General features: G+C 46.6%; 1 protein-coding gene across 1 annotated transcript in view; it reads left to right on the top strand.

Annotated features, from left to right (window-relative positions):
* The window catches only part of STAC (SH3 and cysteine rich domain), a 249,134-nt gene that overhangs the window by 35,730 nt on the left and 187,134 nt on the right, over positions 1 to 26,270 (top strand). The window lies entirely within an intron of this gene.

Genomic DNA, 26,270 nt, shown 5'->3' with positions numbered 1-26,270 from the left:
CCTCAGTGTTGCACAGGTAAAAAGGGAATTGTAATACCCTCTGCCACCATCATCAGGTGGCGCTACACGGTACACATTTACATAGAGAATTTACGCCCCTCTCCAGGTCCCCCACACCCCTGAATGAGGCCGTGGCCACATAGTCTATGTTACCCCCCCCACACCCACACCCACCCCCACCCCCACCCACCCCCACACCCACCCCCACCCACCCCCACCCCTCCCCCCCCCCCAGACAAAGTTGTATTTGTATTTGTACCTCGAGTAAAGTATAAAAGCGCTTGTAGCTGGAGTACCCGGCGTTGCTCAAGCGAAAAATAAACATTAACATATTTGAAATGAAGGCAAATACTCATATAATGGAAAAGCAATTGCATCCAAATCAGAATCCATCACAAATGTCAAATCATCATTTTACCTTTTTGTTGAATATATGCTCGTGAATGTGCCTGCCGTTCATCACGTTTCTGAGTTAAGTATGATGACGTTCAGGAAGAAGACCTTTGTTGGCCTTACCGCCAACTTCGACCGCTTCCGGAATTGCTTGATTATTTGTGTTCAAATGTCTGGTAATTGCTTTGTATTTACTTATGGGAATGTGTACTTGTATATAACTGTCATTAATCAAAAAGATGTCGGCACTATAGAGCGATTTAAAATATATATATTTTAAAAAACGAACTTTTTTTTTTTCAAATATTTTTTCATTGTTTTCGGCCTAAAACACTCCTTGGCACTCTGATGAACCTCTGAAAGTTTGATGAAGATCCGTTTATCTATCTCCGAGAAAAATGGCAACACAGACCAACGACTCTCTTATATAGTAGATTTGTTTATACCAGCTACCAGAGTGAGCCATAAGTCCCAAGAGTAATAATATATTACAGTAATACAACAATTACAATACCTCCTGTATAGACATCGAGTGCATCCGTATGACATCCACCATTGTCACAGCACAAGATCATTTTTCTCCACGTGCGGTGTGAAAACCAATGGAAAATACCATGTGTTATGGTGCCAAAATACCATGTGTTATGGTGCCAAAATACCATGTGTTAGGTGCCAAATGCTTCCTGAATGTGTTGCTTCAGCTCATCAATAGATGCCATGCGATGTTCTGCAACCCTAGCTTTGACGTACCCACACAGAGCATTGTCACAAGTCGTCAGGTCAGGACTGCGCGGTGACCACAGAAGTTTGACCAGTCACAAGATGTCAACCTGTTTTCATGATCTGTATCTGACAATTCACAAATGACAATTGGTTTATATGTTTTCATGTGAAGATCTTCTTTCATTGTGCGATGTAACGATGAATACGAAACACACAACTCTGCAGAACGTTTCTGTAATGATTTTTTCAGAGATCTGAGAACGGATGTTTTAATGTTTTGAATTCCCAAATCACGAGTTTTTGGTCATCCACTGGGCTTGTTGTCGGGTACACTTCCAGTCTGAAATGCCTTTTTCCCCCAAAGATTAAAATTTCATTTTCACGGTGCTGGTTTTCCAAAACTCTCCACAAAGTCTTCTTGCACCTGTTTCATCGTCTTGTTTGTGTTTCTCCTCTTGGGGTACCACACCACTGCTACCAGCCTCTATTCCACTGTAAATACGCGTGGTGGGGAGAGACCGAAGAGCGCTTACCTTCACGGATCCCACCGGCAGTCCTCAAACCTGCAATAATTAATTCAACCGACACAGGTTTAAAATGTTCAAGAAAATGCAGGCTTTATTTCCTAAATACCAGTAACAAAGAAAATGCACGATAAATGAAACTATATTCCTAATTGGAGCGCTCCCACACAGACCCGAATACAGACAAAGGATAAAATAACTGCAAAATAAATAGGTGTGATTTAGTGGGCACTTAGCTCAAATCGGCTGGTGTATCTCGTCAGGAATCGGCAAAGATCGTCTGAGGCCTCTACGTCTTTGTACGCGAAATGCGCTTGTTGGCGCGAAGTAGGCCTCCTGCGCAGCCTGCTCACTCCTGGCTCCGTGCGCGAAGTGAACAGCCTTGGTGTGCAGCTCGCTCCTCCATCCGTGCTTGTCCTCACGATCTCTGCACTGAAACTGCAGCACTCCGTCCGCAGTTCCGCCTCCTCACGACCACTAGCAAGATGTCGGAACACGACTGTTAGCGATGAAGCTTCCTTGCGCAAGAGCAAGTAGCGACAGTTCACCACCAGATCCCAAAATGAGAAGAACCAAAAGGACGTCGATGCTGAGAGAGATAAAATGTTGATGCTGAGAGAGATAAATGTCGATGCTGAGAGAGATAAGATGTCGATTCTGAGAGAGAGCTTTTCGGCGACCGTTCACCAACAAAGTCCAGGAACCAAGAGAGAAAATGTCTGCGGCTCCAACTATTTTGTCCTTTAGGCTCTGACGTCATCCGTGCCTGCTTCACCAATCCCACAGTCCCATCTTACCAGTCTCTGTGCCAATCAAATCCAGGACCAATCACTGCTCTTTGGGGCGTGGCTCATGGCCCTGCCTGTCCTGTGTGCTCACCAAGTCGGTGTTATCCACGATAGTGTTCAATGCCTGGTTTCCAGTTGGGTTTTAATTAGTGTGGTTAATGGGCGATTTCTTACTAGGTGTGTGGTGCGGTGTCATGAGGAACACAGGAAAAGATTACAGAGGCAATTATATACAGGGGATTAATTACCCATAATCCCTCGCTAATTTACAAGCCACACCCCTCTGACGGGGATGAAGATACAAGCTTACCCGACATCCGGTCTACACAAATGTCCTACTTATGATACATCGAGGTTTCTAAAACTTCACAACAGTCGGAGCACACTACCTATGCAATCTACCTGGACTAAGGTATCCCTACCCCCCACAAACGTAACAATATATATATATATATATATATACACACATATATATATATATACATACATATATATATATACATATATATATATATACATATATATATATATATATATATATATATACATATATATATATATATATATATATATATATATATATATATATATATATATATATATATATATATATATATATATATATATATATATAGATAGATATATAGATATATAGATATATAGATATATATATATATATATATATATATATATATATATATATATATATATATATATATATATATAATTATATATATATATGTGGCGGACACAAAAGCCCACTGGCGTGGTGACATCATTCCGCGCACCAAGTGGGCGAGGGCCACGCCCGAGGGGTAGGCGTGGCCTGAGGATATACACGGGGCGCGCAGCCCAGAGCGGGCTAGTGTTACAGTGAGCTCCTGAAATAAAGACGCTTATAAGTTACCGCTTGTCCGCTTCCTCCTTGCTCGCAAGCAGCGCGCGTAACGCCACGCTTTACTGGTGACCCCCTCGACGTTGGATCTGCCGGAGCGATCCTTCCACACGCGACGCCATTGCCATGGCCAACTTCATCAAACTTCCCGAATTTTGGGAGGCTCAGGCCGAAGTCTGGTTCGTCCAGGCCGAAGCCCAATTTCAGCTTCGGCGCCTCACCGGCGATGACACGCGCTATTGCCACGTCGTCGCCTCCCTCGGGCCCGGCACGGCCGCTCGAGTTGTGTCCGTCCTTCGCCACCCACCGGACGGCCACAAGTACGAGGCACTCAAGCGGCTACTCCTAGCCACGTTCGGCCTCACGGACGACGCACGGGCCGACCGCCTCCTGGATCTCCCCGAGCTCGGTGACACGCGCCCGTCGGTCCGAATGGACCATATGCTGTCACTGTTGGGCGACGAAGCCCCCGGTTCTCTATTCCGGGTGCTTTTCCATCGCCAACTTCCAGCGCAGGTTCGCCTCACGTTGGCTGGGACCGGGCTAACGGAACCCCGAGCATTGGCAGCCGAGGCGGACAAGTACTTCGCCGCTTCGGACACGCGGGCAAGAGTCGGCGTGGCCGTCACGGCCCTCGTGGCTGATGCTGCTGATGCTGCTGATGCTGCTGATCCACAGCATCAGCTTATACAGCATACGCAGCATGCTGATACGCACCTCGTAACCGCCGCCACGCCCCGCCCACCGCCGCGGCGAAAACCGCCACCACGGGGAAACCTGCCAACTCCACCGGCCTGGTGCTGGTTCCACGCCAAGTTCGGCCACGAAGCTCGGCAGTGTCATCCGCCATGCTCCTTCAACAGGTCGGGAAACGCCCGGGCCGGCGCTCAATAGTGGCGATGAGCGCCGGCCGTTCGAGCAGCCTGCTGTTCATAACGGACACCTTCTCCGGGCGCCGTTACCTGTGCGACACGGGAGCGCAGGTGAGTGTCGTTCCCGCCGGCACGTCAGACAAGCATGCCGCGGGTGGGGGCCCCGCGCTGCTTGCCGCGAACGGGACGCCCATCCGTACGTATGGAAAACACTGCCTCTCTCTGCGGTTCGGAGGGCAGGTTTTCCGATGGACGTTCGTCACCGCCGACGTGCCCATGGCACTGCTTGGCGCGGACTTCCTGTGCGCTAATGGGCTCCTGGTCGACGTCAAGCGCAGACGTCTTGTCCAGGCCGAGACGTTCAGCTCGCTCGCTTGTGCGTTGCCCAGCTCGTCGAGCAGCTCAACGAGCGGCTTGCCAAGCGGCTTGCCGAACGGTTCGGTTCCGGCCACGTTGGTCTGTACGCTTCCGGCAGCGGACGCATTCACCCGCCGCCTCGCCGGCTTCCCGGCCCTCACGCGGCCCACCTTTTCGGCGGGGGCCGTCAAGCACGGGGTGGCCCATCACATTCCCACCGTCGGGCCACCGGTCTACGCCCAGGCACGCCGCCTCGAGCCGACGAAGCTGGCGGTGGCAAAAGCGGGGTTCGCTACCCTGGAGCGACTCGGCATCGTTCGGTGCTCAGAGAGCGCTTGGGCGTCGCCGCTGCACATCGTGCCGAAGCCCGGCGGGGGATGGCGACCGTGCGGGGACTATCGCCGTCTCAATGACGCCACGACTCCCGACCGCTACCCCGTCCCCCACATTCAGTACTTTTACGCCCGTTTGGCGGGCATGTCCTTCTTCTCGAAGGTGGACCTCATACGCGGCTACCATCAGGTCCCGGTCAGGCCGGAGGACGTCCCGAAGACGGCGGTCATAACGCCATTCGGACTCTTCGAGTTCCTGCACATGCCCTTCGGTCTGAAGAATGCGGCTCAGGCGTTCCAGCGACTGATGGACAGCGTCCTGCGCGACTTGGATTTTGTCTACGTCTACCTGGACGATATCCTCGTCGCCAGCGCGTCCCGCGAAGAGCACCTACGCCACCTCCGCACGCTCTTCGAACGCCTGGGCCATCATGGCCTGATTGTGAACCCCGCAAAGTGCCGGTTCGGCGCCGCCATAATCGATTTTCTGGGGCACCGTGTCACCAGGCACGGAGCCGTCCCCCTGCCGGCCAAGGTGGAGGTGGTGAAGGGGTTTCCGCGCCCCCGCACGATCAGAGGGCTGCAGGAGTTCCTGGGCATGGTGAACTTTTACCATTGGTTCCTGCCCCGTATCGACCAGCTCCTGCGCCCCCTGCACGAAGCTCTCCGAGGTAAGCCGGGCAAAGGCGACGTTACCTGGACCGAGCAGATGGACACGGCATTCACGGACGTGAAGCTCGCCTTGGCTAACGCCACCATGCTCGCGCACCCGGCGCCCGATGCACCGATCGCCCTCACCACCGATGCCTCGGACTACGCGGTGGGCGCGGTGCACGAGCAATGGGTGCGTGGAGCTTGGCAACCGCTGGCGTTCTTTAGCCGGCAGCTTCACCCGCCCGAACGCCGTTACAGTACCTTCGACCGCGAGTTGCTCGGGCTTCACTTGGCGGTCAGGCACTTCCGCCATCTGCTCGAGGGCCGTGCGTTCACGGCCTTCGTCGACCACAAGCCGCTGATCTTCGCGATGGGCAAGGTCACCGAGCCGTGGTCAGCCCGGCAGCAGCGTCACCTCTCGGCCGTGTCCGAGTACACGACGGACATCCATCACGTCGCGGGGAAGGACAACCCAGTGGCGGATTGCCTTTCCCGGGCCGTCGCCCACGCAGTCCACCTCGGCATCGACTATGCCCGGATAGCAGCGGACCAGGCCGCTGACCCCGATGTCCAGGCCTTGCGGACCGCCGTCACGGGCCTCCGCGTCACCGAGGTGCCATTCGACGGCGCGGGCGCGGCCCTCTTGTGCGACGTCTCCCTCGGGCGTCCTCGCCCCATCGTGCGCACGGGCTGGCAGCGCCAGGTGTTTGACGCCATCCACGGCCTGTCCCACCCGGGCGCGAGGGCCTCCCAAAGGCTGATCGCCGACAAGTTTGTCTGGCATGGCCTCCGGAAGGCCGTCCGCGGCTGGGCCAGGACGTGCCTCGTGTGCCAGTGCGCCAAGGTGCACCGGCACACCCAGGCCCCGTTGGCCCCGTTCACGGTGCCGGAACGCCGGTTTGACCACATCCACGTGGACCTGGTGGGACCTCTGCCCCCCTCGCGGGGTTTCACCCACGTCCTCACCATGGTGGACCGCACCACCCGGTGGCCGGAGGCCGTGCCCTTGGCGTCGACAACGGCGGCCGATGTCGCGCAGGCTTTCATCGCCACCTGGGTCGCCCAGTTCGGCGCCCCCTCAGACATCTCGTCTGACCGCGGCCCGCAGTTCACCTCGGAGCTCTGGGGGGCGGTAGCGCAGGGGCTCGGGGTCCGGCTGCACCGAACCACGGCCTACCACCCCCAGGCTAACGGCCTGTGTGAGCGATTTCACCGCTCATTGAAGGCCGCGCTCCGGGCCACCCTCCGCGACGGTGGCTGGGTCGACAGGCTCCCCTGGGTCCTGCTGGGCCTCCGGACAGCGCCCAAGGAGGACCTGCGCGCATCCGCGGCGGAGTTGGTCTTCGGGCAACCGCTGCGGGTGCCGGGCGAGTTCCTCCCCGACTCCACGGCACCATGGTCCACGGCACAGCAGCGCTCCGCTCTGCAAGAGACCGCCCAGAGGTTCGCCCCGGTGCCAACGGCATGCCACGGGCACCCACCGACGCACGTCGCCCCGGAGCTTCGCACGGCGGAGTACGTCTTCGTCCGCCACGATGCCCACCGGACACCACTGCGGCCCCCGTACGACGGGCCTTTCCACGTGCTGGAGACCGGGTCGAAGCACTTCGCCCTGGACATCGGCGGTACTCCCGACCACGTTTCGGTAGACCGCCTCAAGCCGGCCCACCTCGACGTGGACCATCCACCGCCAGTGGCCCGACCCCCACGTCAGGGCCGCCCCCCTGCGGGCGGACCCCCAGCACCACCCAGCCCCGCCGCCACGCCGCCCCCCGGTCCTGCACCCATCCCAGGGGCAGCCAGGGGCATCCCACCTGGCATCCCTGCACCCCGGACGCCGCCGATCGCCAGGGGGCGCTTCGGCCGGGTCATTTGTCTGCCCCGCAAACTGGCCCTCCAGGTGCGCGGGAATTCTGGGGGGGCGCGTGTGGCGGACACAAAAGCCCACTGGCGTGGTGACATCATTCCGCGCACCAAGTGGGCGAGGGCCACGCCCTAGGGGTAGGCGTGGCCTAAGGATATACACGGGGCGCGCAGCCCAGAGCGGGCTAGTGTTACAGTGAGCTCCTGAAATAAAGACGCTTATAAGTTACCGCTTGTCCGCTTCCTCCTTGCTCGCAAGCAGCGCGCGTAACGCCGCGATATATATATATATATATATATATATATATATATATATATATATATATATATATATATATATATATATATATATATACATACATATATATATATATATATATATATATATATATATATATATATATATATTGTTACTGACGCGGCTTTAGATGTTATATTGACCGAGCGGTGGTGTATTTAACCGCGTCCGAACAGTTACTCCCCGATTAGAACCCGATTCCACCCGACGTTGACCAGATCGCCCCACAGATATTCAATCGGGAAACCTCTACAGCGACCGAAAGAGAATGAAAAAGAAGAAGAGGAATACGGAGGAAGAACAGATTTATTATACACACACAATCAATGGATGGAAGAAGCAGTAACACAGCGAATCGTTAACTTACACTATTCATTTTTACTTAACCCCAAGACAACGAGCAGGACAGGACGTTCACACTTACACAGGGGATAATGCAGGCAGGTAGGGCTTGAGGTGGATTGCTTGAGAGGGAGGCAAAGTCGGGAGGCCGCAGCTCGCAATTCCTCGCGGTTTTGGCGGGAAACCCTCCGTCGTGTATCCGCTGCGGTAGACGTCACGCGCTGGTTCGGCACACCTGCTCCTCTTCTTGGGGTGGAGCCGTCTCCCTCCTTTCAGCGCGTCTCTCCAAAGCTGGTTTCCTTGCCGAGTACCTCTCCTCTTTGGCTTGGAGCGTTTCGCATCTCACCGCTCCTCTTGGTGCAGCCTCTTTGCTCATCTCCCAGGGTCATCTCTTAAAGCAGTCCCTTACAGTCGCTTTTATCACCTCGGGCGAAATCAAGCCGCCGGCTCCGAGGGCACGCCTACCGGGTCGCTCACCGCGGTGCCGATTGGCTGTTAGGGCTGGCTCACTCCTCCCCCCTTATGACGAGGTGGAGACACGCCTTTCTTCCCCAACCCTACCTCGTGGCCAATGGTGGTTGAAGAAAACCGCCCAAAATGCGGAAGGCAATTGGAAGGGAGGTTTTGGGGAAATTGGAAGGGCCTACGCTTATTTTGTTTGATACAATGCAAAGTCAATCTAGTGGGAAACACATATTTAGCCTACATGGAATAAGGAAATACACTATTTAAAAGATATATCGTGACCTGCGTGTAAGTTTCATGGAATTAACTAGGAGGCCGACTGCGACCATTATTTACATTAACAGGGTGTTACCGTACTTTTGTAACGTTCACATTGTAACGTTTCCACATTCGTTACAATATATATATATATATATATATATATATATATATATATATATATATATATATATATGTATGTATATATATATATGTATGTATGTATATATATATATGTATGTATGTATATATATATATATATATATATATATATATATATATATATATATATATATATATATATATATATATATACAGACTTGGCATTTAATATGGAATATTTTTTTTTGCTTGACTTGGGTTTACTTTCTTAACTCAGTATATCAATCTGGTGAGTTTCTTTTACACTTTGGTAACTTATTTGTTAAAAGAACCATGTCACTGATTGTCTGTCGCAGCAAGAAGTCAACAACAGGATTATATCACAGGTTGCGTGGCAAAATGTAAGGACAGGTGCATTTGATGATTGGCTTCACAGTCGGGTACACAAGGGTTGTTGTGTTCTGTGTTAGTGGAAAACAACTGCTGCACGTCTCCAAAGGTTATTGCCGCTTCCTCTGGAGATGGTCCGTCAACTCGACAATGCTGTTTGTCATGGAGTGGTGGCTTTACGAAATTACGGCATGAAACAGCGTGCTATTGCTCGGAAGTATGGCATCACTCAAGGTCAGGTGTCAAAGATCCTGAAACGAAATGCTCAGAGGGGTGTCCCTACTCCAATACCGAGGCCAGGACGTCCCCGCAGAACCACAAAGAGGGATGATCGCCAGCTGCACCGGTTAGTCCGCAATGGCCGTACCAAGTCAGCGAATCGGCTTAGGGCTGAGTGGCAGCAACTGACAAATGTGCCTGTATCCAGAAGGCTAGTCAACCAACGATTGGTTCAAGCAGGCTATCGTGCCAGGCGTCCCCTGAGAAAGCCACGCCTGACCAGACAACACCGCCAGCGCCGATTGCAGTGGGACAGAGAGCACCGTCAATGGCAGCCAGGACACTGGAATCACGTGATCTTCAGTGACGAGTCTAGATTTCTGGTCTCTCATCAAGATGGCCGCGTCTGAGTGCGCAGACAAGTGCATGAAGCCTACAACAAAGATTGTATAGTGCCAAGATTCCAAGCTGGAGGTGGTGGGCTGACCGTTTGGGCTGCTTTTCATGCAGGGGGCAAAACTGACCTGGTTGTTCTGAATGGAAACCTGAACCAGTTCAAGTACAGGGCCATTCTGGAAGAAACATTGCTTCCATTTGCTCGTGCAGCCTTTCGGGGAAACTGTCTTCCAAGATGACAATGCACGGCCTCATCGTGCTCGCATGATCCAACACTTTCTTGCTGACCGTGGTGTAGAACATATGGAGTGGCCTGCCATGTCCCCGGATATGAATCCGATAGAGAACCTGTGGGCAGAATTAACGCGTCAAATCGACCACTTGGACCAGCAGCCGACCTCTGTGCGTGAATTGCAGCAGGCTATTGTCACTGCATGGCAAGCGATTCCTGTCCAAACCTTGGCAAATCTCGTGAACAGCATGCCTCAACGTGTACGTGCTCCCCTGAATGCTCGTGGGGGTTACACGAAGTACTGAACTGTAATTTTACTGTCCGTAATCCCAGTCGTAATTTAACTTTTCTTTTTGTTAAAAAAACAAATTGGCTAATGTGCAAAATAAAGAGATACTTCTGGAAAACGTACAGAAGTTTAACACAGTACTGTCCATGAATTGAGTTCGATATCAGTTTACATCACTTTCAAGGATCAACTTATTTGTTTCGAAATGTCAAATGTGGTTTTTGTTTCTTTTACAGGTCACATTAACAAAATCTAGAATAATTTCAACATAATTCCAATGAACTTTTGGTTCTCAGTCATCTTGAAAAGTAAGTTCACCCCCACAAAAAAAATATTCCATATTAAATGCCAAGTCTGTATATATATATATATATATATATATATATATATATATATATATATATATATATATATATATATATATATAAATAAATAAATAAATGTAATCTGTCTATTGAACTACCACTATGTTGGTCTATCAATTTGTCTGGCTCTCTATATGCAGTGCCTCAGAAAGTATTCACACCCCTTAACTTTTCACATTTTGTTGTGATACAGCCTGAATTTAAAATGGGTTAAATTGAGATATTTTGTCACTGATCAACACATAATATCCCATAATGTCAAAGTGGATTTTTTCTTTAAAAATTAGTACAAAATAATTAAAAATGAAAATCTGAAATGTCTTGAGTTCATAAGTATTCAACCCCTTTCCTGTGACACTCCAAATTGAGCTCAAGTACATCTAATTTCCTTTGATCATTCTTGAGATGTCTCTTCAACTTGATGGGAGTCCACCTGTGCTAATTCAATTGATTGGACATGATTTGGAAAGAAACACATTTCTATATGAGGTCCCACAGTTGACAATACATGTTAAAGCAGAAACTCTACCATGAAGTCCAGAGAACTGTACATAGAACTCGGAGATAGAATTGTGAGGAGACAGAAATCTGACGAAAGGTATAAAACAATTTCTAGAGTGTTGAAAGTTCCCAAGAGCGCAATGAGCTCCATCATTAGGAAATGGAAATAATATGGAACTACCATACGCAGACTCTTCCTAGACCTGACCATCCAACCAAACAGAACAACTGCGCAAGAAGGACTTTGGTCAGGGGGGTGACCAAGAGCCCAATGACCACTCTAACAGAATGCCAGACTTCCCTGGCTGAGATTGAAGAACCTGCCGGAAGAATAACGGTCTCTGCAACACTTCACAAATCTAGGCACATGGCAGCATGCATGTTGGCATGGCACATGGCATGTTCTAGGCACATGGCAGCACGTCAAAGACTCTGAGAGCATGAGGAAAAATATTATGTGGCCTGATGACACCAACTGAACCCTTTGGCCAGAATGCAAAGTGCTTCGTCTGGCGGAAACCGAGCCCAGCTCTTCACCCATCATCTAACACCATCACTAACATGAAGCATCATGTTGGCAGCATCATGCTATGGGGATGCTTTTCAGTGGCAGGGACAGGGTGACTTGTAAGGATAGGGGGAATAATTAATGGAGTCAAATACAGGCAAATCCCTGAGGAGAACCTGCTTCAAAATGCAAAAGATTTAAGACTGCGGTAAAGATTTTCATTCCAACAGGACAATGACCCCAAGAATACAGCCAAAGCAACACAGAAATGGCTTCAGAACAAGAACATGAAAGTCCTTGTGTCTCCCAGCAAAAGCCCAGACTTGAATCGCATTGAGAATCTGTGGAAAGACTTGAAGATTGCTTTTCACCGACACTCCACCTCCAGAAACAGAGCTTGAGCAAATCTGCAAGGAAAAATGGGAGAAACTCCCCAAATCTAGATGTGCAAAGCTGATAGACATACCCATGAAGACTCAAAGCTGTAATCACTGTCAAAGGTGCTTCTACAAAGTATTGACTCGGGGTTGGATACTTCTTTTTTTTTTTTTTTTGTATACAAGATCGAGGCTCGTGGAAGAGCTAACATTAATGACAAAAAAACAAACGGACACATTAGACATAATAAAGGGAGCGGGAGACAAGATGGGGAGAGAGGGGGAAGCACACAAGTACAAAATTTGAGAGCAGGGACATCGGTAGATCCGTGGGAGGGTGAGGGCTTGGGGAGAGGTGGAGTGGGGAGGGGGGCGGGGATGGAGGTGGGAGAGGTTAAAAAAACACATGGACAAAGGTAGGACTTCCAGGAAAGAAGTCGGCATTTCGTGGATCTGGGGTGAATTAACGAGGGTAGAAAAGATCAAGGTTTTGGATGGGGGTCGATAAGAGATGGTGGTGAACAGCTGTTTTAAAGACTTGGAGGGAGGAGTGGGATTGAAGAGAGTGAGGGAGTTTGTTCCAGAGGTGGGAGTAAAGAGGAATGAAAGAGTGAAGGTGAATTAGAGAGTCTTGATTTTGGCAGTTTAACTATAAGAGGGTTGCAGGCAGATCTTGTGCGACCTGCAGAAATATTTGGGGGACAGAGCACAGAGAGAGCTGGGGGAGCAAGGCCGGAGAGGAGTCGGTAGAAGACAGAAAGACCACCAACCTGCCTGCAGTGAGTGAGTGAAAGGCCCTCGGAGTTAGCTTCATCACGGGAGATTCCAATGAACCTGAGAGCTTTGGTTTGAACAGCATGAAGCCGAGCTAGGTGTGAGGCAGGAGCACCAGCCCAGAGGGGAGAACAGTATTCCATTGAATGTAAATTACTTGAATTACTTGAATGTAAATTAGGTATTTCTGTATTTCATTGTTTTTTTTGTATACAAAGTCGAGGCTCATGTAAGAGCTAACACATAAAACACATAAAAACATTAACAGAAACACACATGAAACATAATAAAGGGAGTGAGAGACAAGATGGGGGGGAGAGAGGAAAGCACAACAGTAGAGAACAAGGACATCGGGAGATCTGTGGAAGCGAGAGGGCTGGGGCAGGGTACAGGGGATAAACAAAATGGACACTACGAGAACTTTCAGGAAAGAAAACAGAATTTGAAAAAGGTGGATTTGAGATGTATTAACAGGGGTAGAAAAGATCAAGGTTTTGGATGGGGGAAGATAGGAGATGATGATGAACAGCTGCTTTGACGACCTTGAGGGAGGATTTTAATGGTTTTGTTAGAATTTCTGAAAAATAAGCCAATTTGACATAACGGGGTGTTATTTGTAGATCAGTGAGAAAAAAAATCTCAATTTACTCCATTTTAAATTCAGGCTGTAACAGAACAAAATGTGGAAAAAGTCAAGGGGTGTGAATTTCTGATGGCGCTGTAGATACTAGCTCTATCTGTATATGTTTGTCTACCCATCTGTCTGTCTATCTATATTTAGCCCACCTCTCAGTCTATCTGTCTCTCTGTATCCGTTTAGCCATCTACCGTTATCGTCTTGAGACGACCTGCCACGACATTGCACACGCGTGTACCATGAAATGATGTTCCATTTAAACAGATTTATATCTTTATCCGATGCCGGCCTCGGTCGTCACCTTGAGCAGGACAAATTGTGATGCACGGATGAAGTTTTCTGTGCCGTTCATGGGTTGCTTTCCATGTACGAGCTCACACATTGCTCAGGACATCGAAGCCATGAAGTCGATGAACAATAAGGAGATGTTGGTACTTGATGTTCATACAACAACAAACAACATGCATTTTAAAAGGCCATTTTCCCTGCTAGACAATCTTCTCCCCTGCATTTTCCCTGCATTTTCCCTGCTAGACATTTAAAAGGCGGGGGTTAGCCTTGCGGTCCCCATGACAATCTTCTCCATTTTGCCCTATTTTCTGCATCTCTCCTTGTTAACCCCCTTGCCCGCATTTCTTCTTCCACCATATTAGCCAAGTCTTTCTCGGTCTTCCCCGTCTTCTACTTCCTTCTACATTCATTTCCATCACTCTTCTCAACCAGTCACTTTCATCCTTCCTCAACACATGACCAAACCATCTCAACCTGTTCCTCTTCACAGCATCAATCACAGGCTCTATTCCCATCATCTTTCGCAATTCATCATTTGTCTTCCTCTCTCTCAACGATACTCCGCACATCCGTCGAACCATTCGCATTTCCACCCTTTCCAACCTTCGTTGCTGCTCTACGTTCATTACCCATGTCTCGCTACCATAAATCATAACACTTCTCACACATGCAGCATACACCTTTCCCTTCAGCTTCAACGACACTCCCCTCATCATCAGCATGCCACTCAATTCCCGAAACTTCTTCCATGCACATCTCACTCGAGCAACCGTTGCCGAGTCTGATCCACCTTCTCCATTCAGCATGTCTCCGAGGTAGCAAAATGTTTTCACACCTTCCAGCTTCACACCGTCTCCAAGATCCAACTCAACATTTCCTCCATCTGCAGCTCCCTCTGTGCACACCTTACATTTGAATGTAGCTGCCACACTGGTTAATGACCCTCTCAGACCACAACATTTTTGATGAACCCACTCAGCGCACATTGTACACTGAATGGAGTTCACTCCGACACCCTTCCTACACACAGCACAGGGCCACTTCCCAGTTCTTTCCACCTCACCACATGCTTTACCACTTGCCATCACCTTCGTCTTTCCGATATTCACCTTCAGACCTTTTGTCTCCATACATTCCTTCCACGTGTTCATCTTTTCCTTCAGTCCATCCATACTTTCCGCAATCAACACCAGATCATCTGCATACAACAACTCCCACGGTAAACCCTCCTTTACGTTCTGAGCCAGCACCTCCATCACAGCTACAAATAGTAGTGGACTTAGTACCGACCCCTGATGCACTCCCACCTTCACCTCAAACTCACCACTGTTCCCGTCCTTCATCCTTACAGCTGTGCGCGCTCTTTTGTACATTGCCATCACTACTCTGATCAACCATTCCTCCACTCCTAACTTCCTCAATGCCCATGTCAATACTTTGCGTGGAACCCGATCGAATGCTTTCTCCAGATCAACAAACCCAAGAAACAACTTCTTCCTCTTCTCCGTGTACTTCTCCTGCAACTGCCTCACAATGAAAAGTGCGTCTGTCGTTCCTCTTCCTGGCATAAATCCAAACTGCATTTCGTCGATCTTCACTTTCTTCCTTATCCTCCTCTCCAACACCCTTTCCAATACCTTCATTCCATGCTCCAATAACTTTATCGCTCGGTACGAGCCACACTCCAGAGGGTCACCTTTCCCCTTGTATAGAGGGACGAGGGTACTCAGTTCCCAATCCACTGGAATGCGGCCTTCTTTCACCACCAGATTACAGATCTCTGTCATTCTCTTCACACCCCAACTTCCTGCTGCCTTCAACATATCTCCCACAACTCCCGTCGGCCCTCCCGCTTTTCTACCCTTCATTGCTTTTATCTCTTCCTCAACTTCCTTCTCAGTTATCTTCTCTGCCGGTCCTAAAACTGGGTTACTCTCCATGTTGCCATCCCATTCATTCTCTGTATTCAACAGCATTTCCATATATCTTTTCCATCTTCCTTTAATTCCATCTGGGTCGACAACGATTTGTCCCACTTCATCCTTCAAGCAGCTCACCCCCATCACATCACACCTCTCTTTCGCTATCTGCTTTGCAATCCTGAATACCGCTCTCTGACCCTCTTCCGAATCCAAGCGTTCTCCGAACATTTTCCTACATGCCTCCTGCGCCTTTGCTACCTCTTTCTTTGCAGCCTTCCTGGCTGCCTTATAACTTTCATGCTCTGCTGTTTCTGCTCCCGTACCCTTCGCCTTCTGCCACTCCTTGAACTTCTTCCTCTTCTCGTCAATCCTCTTTCCAACTTCATCATCCCACCACCATGTTTCCGAGTGCCTCGGTGGTCCTTTTGTCCATCGACATACCTCACCAACGGCTCCCAACAGACTAGCTTTCATTGACATCCAACCACTTTCAAGCTCAACCACATCATCCTCGACCCTACTCAGCCTCTCTTTTAATGCCTCCCTTACTGTCCCCTCTTTCAACCTCCACACCTTCATTCTCGGTTGGTACTTCACCCGCCGAGCTCTCCTCGCACCTTTCACCCTTACGTCGCAGACAACCAAGTGGTGCTGTGAAACAGCCTCCTCCCCCGGGATCACCTTTGTGTTCCGGAGGTGCCCCCTATCTCGCCTACGCACCATCAGGTAGTCAACGGTTGTCGTCGACCCACCTGACGTGTATGTAACAAGCTTATTGTCCTCTTTCTGGAACTGAGTATTACAAATCAACAAATCAGCTCCATCAGCAAACTCCAAAATCCTTTCACCTTCTCCATTTCTCACACCATATCCGTAACCCCCATGAACTCTGTCAAAACCATCCATACTCCTTCCCACATGTCCATTTAGGTCTCCTCCTACCACAACAACTTCCTCATCTTTCACGTTTTCCATCAGCTTCTCTATCGCACACCAGAACTTGTCCTTCTCTTCATCGCTCCGACCAACCTGCGGAGCATATCCCGAGATGACATTCACCAAGAGCTTTCCAATCATCATTTTCACCATCATCAACCTATCACTCACTCTAGTCACACTCACCACAATGTCTACAAACTCCTCAGAAAACAGGACACCAACACCATTCACGCCCTCCAGGCACCCTTGCCACACAAACTTGTATTTCTGTCCCTGCCTACCCTTCACCATTCTCACACCACTTCCCTTCCATCTCGTCTCTTGCACACAACATATGTCCACTCTTCTTCTGACCAATACTTCCACCACTTCTCCTGATCTCCCTGTCATTGTCCCTACATTCCATGTCCCAAACCTCAGAAACCGATCTCCACTTCGGGCTGTACCCTGCCCACATGTAGTTGTAATTGTCATGGTTCTCTTTTTGAGGCAATGTTTTTTTTATAGCCGGATGCCCTTCCTGACGCCAACCCTCTTAGTCGCCTCCTACGACACGCAGGGATACGGCGTACCTATTCTTATCCAGGATACACACTGGGAAACGTTTAAAACATGGAAATCCTGGGGGGTGGGGTGGGGGGGGGGGGATCATCATGGATCATGTTCATCCAGGAGGAAAATAATATAATCCATATGGGATCAGTGCGCAGATGTCCCCTCTGTGTTCATTGGTGTTCGTTCATTGGTGTTCATTCCGAGGATAAAGTGGATAATTCCAAACCACGGGGAACTGTATATACAGTCGTGGCCAAAAATATTGGCACCCTTACACTTTTTTCAAATAACTCACAATTTTCTCGAAAAATAAGTTGAAACTGACAAAGTATTTGATCTCCACAATTCTTTATTTCACTGTTAATATTACAGAACCTTTGTTTTTGATTCAGAACTTAATATATTATTTTAAATCAGGAAAATAAAAAGAAGTGGAAATGACAAAAATATTGACACCCGAGACTTAATATTTGGTAGCACGGCCTTTCGACAAAATAACTGCAGTCAAGTCACTTCCTATAGCCTACACCTCTCGACTGGCAGTTTGGCCCATTCTTATTGTGCAAACTGCTCCAGTTCTCCCAGATTTGAAGAGTGCCTTCTCCCAACTGCTGTTTTCAGATCTCCCCACAGATGTTCAATGGGATTTAGATCTGGACTCATTGCTGGCCACTTCAGAACAGTCCAGTGTTTTGTCTTGAACCATTCTTGGGTGATTTTTGAAGTGTGTTTGGGGTCATTGTTCTGCTGCAAGACCAATGACCTTCGACAGAGACCCAGCTTTGTGATACTGGGTTGAACATTGCGCTCCAAAATGCCTCGGTAATCTCTTGATTTCATGATGCCATGTACACATTCGAGGTACCCAGTGCCAGAGGTAGTACAACAACCCCAAAACATCACTGAACCTCCTCCATGTTTGACTGTAGGGAAGGTGTTCTTTTCTTTGAAGACTTCATTTTGTTTTCTGTAAACATAGAGATGATGTGCTTTACCAAAAAGCTCTAATTTGGTCTCATCTATCCACAGGACATTCTCCCCGAAGGATTTTGGCTTGTTCAGGTGTGTTTTGGAAAACTCCAGTCAGGCTTTATTATGTCTCTCTCTCAGCAGTGGAGTCCTCCTGGGTCTCCTGCTATAGAACCCATTTCCATTGAGTTGATGACGGATGGTGTGAGTTGAAACTGTCATACCTTGTGTCTGAAGATCAGCTTGAATCTGTTTGGCATTTGTTCGGGGTGCTTTCTCCACCATTCGAACAATCCTTCGCTGCAATCTTTGATCAAGTTTTCTCTCGAGTCCATGTCCAGGCAGTTTAGCTGCAGTGACATGGGCCTTAAACTTCTTGATAACATTGGGTATGGTGGACACAGGAACATCAAGGTCTCTGGAGATGGACTTGTAGCCATGAGATTGTCCATGCTTGGCTACAATATTGTGTCTGACCTCCTCAGACAATTCTCTGGTTTTCTTTCTTTTCTCCATGCTCATCGCGGTACACACAGTGACACAAAACAGCAGAATGACTCCTTTTCTCAATTCAAACTGGTTGATTGAGTGATTTTTATATTGCAGGCACCTGCAACTCACCATCGGTGAGTTCAATTCCAAAGTAAAGGAGAATCATCTGCTTGAAATCTAATAATTTATAACAAACTTCGAAAAGGTGCCAATAATATTGTCCAGGCCATTTTAGCATTTCTGTGTGCAATAAGCTAAGATTTAGTAATTTTTTTCAGCTTTTTTTTTTTTATTCCACTGCAAACCAAAGAAATACATTTGTGGATACAAAAATATATTTTTATTTCAACTATTTCCTGGAAGAAATGGTGCATTATTTGAAAAAAGTACAAGGGTGCCAATATTTTTGGCCACGACTTTACCTGCCATGATAGCTAGGTGGCTTACACACACACAAAAAAAAAATATTCACCTGGTGATACAAGCATGAAACCGAGCATCGATGTTCTTATATACAGACTTGGCATTTAATATGGAATATTTTTTTTGTGGGGGTGAACTTACTTTTCAAGATGTCTTAGAACCAAAAGTTCATTGGAATTATGTTGAAATTATTCTAGATTTTGTTAATGTGACCTTTAAAAGAAACAAAAACCACATTTGACATTTCGAAACAAATAAATTGATCCTTGAAAGTGATGTAAACTGATATCGAACTCAATTCATGGACAGTACTGTGTTAAACTTCTGTACGTTTTCCAGAAGTATCTCTTTATTTTGCACATTAGCCAAAAAATTTTTATAACAAAAACAAAAGTTTAATTACGACTGGGATTACGGACAGTAAAATTACAGTTCAGTACTTCGTGTAACCCCCAAGAGCATTCAGGAGAGCACGTACACGTTGAGGCATGCTGTTCACGAGATTTGCCAAGGTTTGGACAGGAATCGCTTGCCATGCAGTGACAATAGCCTGCTCAATTCACGCACAGAGGTCGGCTGCTGGTCCAAGTGGTCGATTTGATGCGTTAATTCTGCCCACAAGTTCTCTATCGGATTCATATCCGGGGACATGGCAGGCCACTCCATATGCTCTACACCACGGTCAGCAAGAAAGTGTTTGATCATGCAAGCACGATGAGGCCGTGCATTGTCATCTTGGAAGACAAAGTTTCCTCGAAAGGCTGCACGAGCAAATGGAAGCAATGTTTCTTCCAGAATGGCCCTGTGCTTGAACTGGTTCAGGTTTCCATTCAGAACAACCAGGTCAGTTTTGCCCCCTGCATGAAAAGCAGCCCAAACGGTCACCCCACCACCTCCAGATTGGACTCTTGGCACTATACAATCTTTGTTGTAGGCTTCAGGCACTTGTCCGCACACTCGGACGTGACCATCTTGACGATAGACCAGAAATCTCGACTCGTCACTGAAGATCACGTGATTCCAGTGTCCTGGCTGCCATTGACGGTGCTCTCTGGCCCACTGCAATCGGCGCTGGCGGTGTTGTCTGGTCAGGCGTGGCTTTCTCAGGGGACGCCTGGCACGATAGCATGCTTGAACCAGTCGTTGGTTGACTAGCCTTCTGGATACAGGCACATTTGTCAGTTGCTGCCACTCAGCCCTAAGCCGATTAGCTGACTTGGTACGGCCATTGCGGACTAACCGGTGCAGCTGGCGATCATCCCTCCTTGTGGTTCTGCGGGGACGTCCTGGCCTCGGTATTGGAGTAGGGACACCCCTCTGAGCATTTCGTTTCAGGATCTTTGACACCTGACCTTGAGTGATGCCATACTGCCGAGCAATAGCACGCTATTTCATGCCGTAATTTCGTAAAGCCACCACTCCATGACAAACAGCATTGTCGAGTTGACGGACCATCTCCAGAGGAAGCGGCAATAACTTTTGGAGACGTGCAGCAGTTGTTTTCCACTAATACAGAACGCAACAACCCTTGTATACCCGACTGTGAAGCCAATCATCAAATGCACCTGTCCGTACATTTTGCCACGCCACCTGTGATATAATCCTGTTGTTGACTTCTTGCTGCGACAGACAATCAGTGATATGGTTCTTTTAACAAATAAATCACCAAAGTGTAACAGAAACTCACTGGATTGATATACTGAGTTAAGAAAGTAAACCCAAGTCAAGAAAAAAAAAAATTCCATATTAAATGCCAAGTCTGTAGATACTCTCTAAATCCAGTTGATTAGCCAACTAAACATTCAACGTGGCTGCCATCATTTCCCCCCAAAAAATGTTCATCCTCCACCCCTGAAGGTGCCACAGGCTTTATGTTTTCGGTTTGTCTGTCCGTCTGTCTGTACATGCTAAACCTTGTTTTTCTCAGGAACCACATGTCTGATTGAGACGAAACTTTCAGGGGTAGGAGAGACACCCATGTGGAATGTTTCTATGACAATTGTGAAATCATAGGTCAGGTGGTATGGCAGCCATCTTGGATTAATTAAATAATTAAAAAATTCTTGGAAACCACTGAATGGAAACATTTTAAACTTGGCGCATTGCAAGTACTCACAATGGGGCACAAAAGCATGACAATGATGACATCATCGGTGAAGTGGTTGAATGCGCACAAACACCATACCAGCCATAAATGCTTTAATCAAATGAGTTATCCTAAAAATCTGAAATTGCATGCATATGATCTATGACCCATTTATATTGAAATATTAAATTTATGACATCATAGGTCACATGGTTTGGCAGCCATATTGGATTGAACCTAAAACCTTTAAAAAAACATCTTCTCCCAAACCACCAAAGCTTTCGACTCGAAACTACTTGTCATCGACGAGGCATGGCGATTAAACGTTGATCACAAAAACATCATTGGTAACATGGTGTGCCAGCCATATGGGATTGAAGGAAAATATTAAATAATTATATCTCAGTAACCACTTACCCTATCGATACGAAACTGTACAAGTAACATCTAACACCATTACTGCATATAGTTTGAAAATGATGACGTCGTAGGTCATGTGGTTTAGCAGCCATTTTGGATAGAAAAACGAACCTTATCCGTTCAACACGAAACTTCACAAACGTGATCCCCTACCCATACATATGCAGAGTGTACATTTTTGATATCATACATCACGTAGTTTGGCAGCCATATTAGCTCGAAAGCCGAAATTTAAAAAAAACCTCCTTCGAAACCGTTTCACCGATCGATGTGATTCTGTCATGTCTGGTAAAAATGTGATACTTGAGAACAGCTGAAGGGATTTAAATCAAACTTGTTTATTTTTAGGACAGTCAACATATTGGTGATGCAGTGGCATTGTTCGTTTCAAAATGGCCGCCAAAATTGCTAAAAAGTGCCATAAACCTTTTAATATTGAATTTAGGACGTACGTACAAGTATCAATACCAAATCATATAACTACATATCTATAAGGGGTTGTTTCAATTTTAAATTTATCTGAAGTAGATAAATTGAAAATTTTAACTTCCACTTAAAATATGCAGTTCTTTGATTTTGTATTGATGATCATACATTCTAAATTCAACATTCAAAGGTTTATGGAACTTTCTTTGTTTTTTTTAAGCAATTTTGGCTGCCATTTTTGAATTTCGAGTTGGCTAATCGACTGACTGAATTTTAAAAAGTATCGATATAAGAACATCACTGCCAATTTTCATGGTTGTATCTGAATGTGAACGATTCACCCTAATATAATGTGTGTTGGCGCCGTCTCGCTATGATAAGGTATTGAGAGTAGAATGTGATGTGCGCATGCTCGTTGGGAGGCAACGGCAAACCCCCCGAGTGTCGAAGTGCGTCGTTTTGTTTTCGGCCATACTTTAAGGGTTAACGGGTGGAACGTGGGCTTCTCCTTGCTTCCCACGCGATGCGACATTCGAGTCGGTGTCGTTTCGATGTTTGCGGTTTCCAAGCGCAAAGCAGCGCACGCAATATGCAGCGCCCGTTTCTGCATGCCGCTCGAAAATGACGTCACGATACGGCAGGCGCGTGCCCACGGCACACGCAGTACAACGGATCTCGCAACACCGCGATAGTGACGTCACAATGGGGCGGTCGTGGGCACGAAGTGATGCACGAACACGGAGCTCGGAGCTGTTCCGTTCGTTATTTATAGGGTTTGCTCGTCAACGCACACAGCTGCACGTTATCCGTTGTGCGGAACATTTAAAAATGCATTCTCGTGTGCAAAGCAACGACACATCCATCATGGGTCTACAGGGGGTGGGGGGCCGGGGGGTGCATTGGTGTTAGGATACCCCTCGAGCTATACTTCGCCCAGTGATTCTCGACCCTTTTATGCACCGACGGTGCATTTGGCGCCACTTTGTAATCGAATAATGCAAACTCACTACTCTTACCAAAAGACCTCCTGGGTCTTCAACGTACGAACAAGTGGTGGTAGTAGGTCCACGGCTCAAAAATCCTTACAATAGACTGAGGTCCTTCGTGCGAAATATCTGGATGACGATTTATAGCCGGGTCCAGATTCGAACCCAGGTGAGTGTGCGTACCTGTATAAAGCGATAAATCATACAATGAAGGTCGAGGGATTGTTCAAGAAAAAGAAGGTAAATGTTTATCGATAAATCTCCTGGGAAATCTGAGCTTGTCTTTCAATCCCCAAATGAGAGAAACCAGGTTCAAATTACTGGCAATTAAACAATCATTTTCAGCTGTTTCCACTTTCATTTCGGCAATTAAATCTGGTAGGGACCCGGGAAAATTTTACCGCAAATATATATGGATGTTCATTTTACCTGCGCCACCGAAGGTGGGTGGGGTTGTGTTTTTGCCACTGTTTGGTTGTCTGTGAGCAGCATATTTCAAAAGGTTGTTGACGGATTCGGCCGAAACTTGGTGGAGAGGTTGAGTGTGCGACAAGGACGAATTGATTCAATTTTGGTGACGATTCGAATCTGGATCTGGATCTGAGAATTTTTAAATGATTCTTCACCATTGGGAGATATGGTTAAAACAGATATATAGCACGATGTCTCAAAAGTTATGGATGGATTCGGACAAGACTTGGTGACATGTTGGGTGTGTGAAAGGACGAATTGATTCAATTTTGGTGACGATTCGAATCTGGATCTGGATCTGAGAATTTTAAAATGATTCTTCACCATTGGGAGATATGGTTAAAACAGATATATAGCACGATGTCTCAAAAGTTATGGATGGATTCGGACAAGACTTGGTGACATGTTGGGTGTGTGAAAAGGACGAATTGATTCAATTTTGATGACGATTCGAATCTGGATCTGGATCTGAGAATTTTTAAATGATTCTTCACCATTGGGAGATATGGTTAAAACAGATATATAGCACGATGTCTCAAAAGTTATGGGTGGATTCGGACAAGACTTGGTGACATGTTGGGTGTGTGAAAGGACGAATTGATTCAATTTTGGTGACGATTCGAATCTGGATCTGGATCTGAGAATTTTAAAATGATTCTTCACCATTGGGAGATATGGTTAAAACAGATATATAGCACGATGTCTCAAAAGTTATGGATGGATTCGGACAAGACTTGGTGACATGTTGGGTGTGTGAAAAGGACGAATTGATTCAATTTTGGTGACGATTCGAATCTGGATCTGGATCTGAGAATTTTTAAATGATTCTTCACCATTGGGAGATATGGTTAAAACAGATATATAGCACGATGTCTCAAAAGTTATGGATGGATTCGGACAAAACTTGGTGGATATCTTGGGTGTGTGAAAAGGACGAATTGATTCAATTTTGGTGACAATTCGAATCTGGATCTGGATCTGAGAATTTTTAAATGATTCTTTACTATTGGGAGATATGGTTAAAACAGATATATAGCACGATGTCTCAAAAGTTATGGATGAATTCGGACAAGACTTGGTGACATGTTGGGTGTGTGAAAAGGACGAATTGATTCAATTTTGGTGACGATTCGAATCTGGATCTGGATCTGAGAATTTTTAAATGATTCTTCACCATTGGGAGATATGGTTAAAACAGATATATAGCACGATGTCTCAAAAGTTATGGGTGGATTCGGACAAGACTTGGTGACATGTTGGGTGTGTGAAAGGACGAATTGATTCAATTTTGGTGACGATTCGAATCTGGATCTGGATCTGAGAATTTTAAAATGATTCTTCACCATTGGGAGATATGGTTAAAACAGATATATAGCACGATGTCTCAAAAGTTATGGATGGATTCGGACAAGACTTGGTGACATGTTGGGTGTGTGAAAAGGACGAATTGATTAAATTTTGGTGACGATTCGAATCTGGATCTGGATCTGAGAATTTTTAAATGATTCTTCACCATTGGGAGATATGGTTAAAACAGATATATAGCACCATGTCTCAAAAGTTATGGATGGATTCGGACAAAACTTGGTGGATATGTTGGGTGTGTGAAAAGGACGAATTGTTTAAATTTTGGTGACGATTCGAATCTGGATCTGGATCTGAGAATTTTAAAATGATTCTTCACCATTGCGAGATATGGTGAAAACAGATATATAGCACGATGTCTCAAAAGTTATGGATGGATTCGGACAAGACCTGGTGACATGTTGGGTGTGTGAAAAGGACGAATTGATTCAATTTGGGTGACGATTCGAATCTGGATCTGGATCTGAGAATTTTAAAATGATTCTTCACCATTGGGAGATATGGTTAAAACAGATATTTCGCACGATGTCTCAAAAGTTATGGATGGATTCGGACAAAACTTGGTGGACATGTTGGGTGTGTGATTTGAAAAGGACGAATTGATTCAATTTTGGTGAAGATTCGAATCTGGATCTGAAAATTTTCAAATGATTCTTCACCATTGAGAGATATGGTTAAAACAGATATATAGCACGATGTCTCAAAAGTTATGGATGGATTCGGACAAGACTTGGTGACATGTTGGGTGTGTGAAAAGGACGAATTGATTAAATTTTGGTGACGATTCGAATCTGGATCTGGATCTGAGAATTTTAAAATGATTCTTCACCATTGGGAGATATGGTAAAAACAGATATATAGCACGATGTCTCAAAAGTTATGGATGGATTCGGACAAGACTTGGTGACATGTTGGGTTTGTGAAAAGGACGAATTGATTCAATTTTGGTGACGATTCGAATCTGGATCTGGATCTGAGAATTTTTAAATGATTCTTCACCATTGCGAGATATGGTTAAAACAGATATATAGCCCGATGTCTCAAAAGTTATGGATGGATTCGGACAAGACTTGGTGACATGTTGGGTGTGTGAAAAGGACGAATTGATTCAATTTTGGTGCAGATTCGAATCTGGATCTGGATCTGAGAATTTTTAAATGATTCTTCACTATTGAGAGATATGGCTAAAACAGATATATAGCACGATGTCTCAAAAGTTATGGATGGATTCGGACAAAACTTGGTGGACATGTTGGGTGTGTGATTTGAAAAGGACGAATTGATTCAATTTTGGTGAAGATTCGAATCTGGATCTGAAAATTTTCAAATGATTCTTCACCATTGAGAGATATGGTTAAAACAGATATATAG

The sequence above is a fragment of the Myxine glutinosa genome, chromosome 7 (genome assembly GCF_964187855.1).
Source record: "Myxine glutinosa chromosome 7, kmMyxGlut1.1, whole genome shotgun sequence".
In the NCBI taxonomy this organism is placed as follows: domain Eukaryota; kingdom Metazoa; phylum Chordata; class Myxini; order Myxiniformes; family Myxinidae; genus Myxine; species Myxine glutinosa.
Note: the sequence above shows the minus strand (reverse complement) of the source record. Positions and strands in the feature narration are given on the sequence as shown.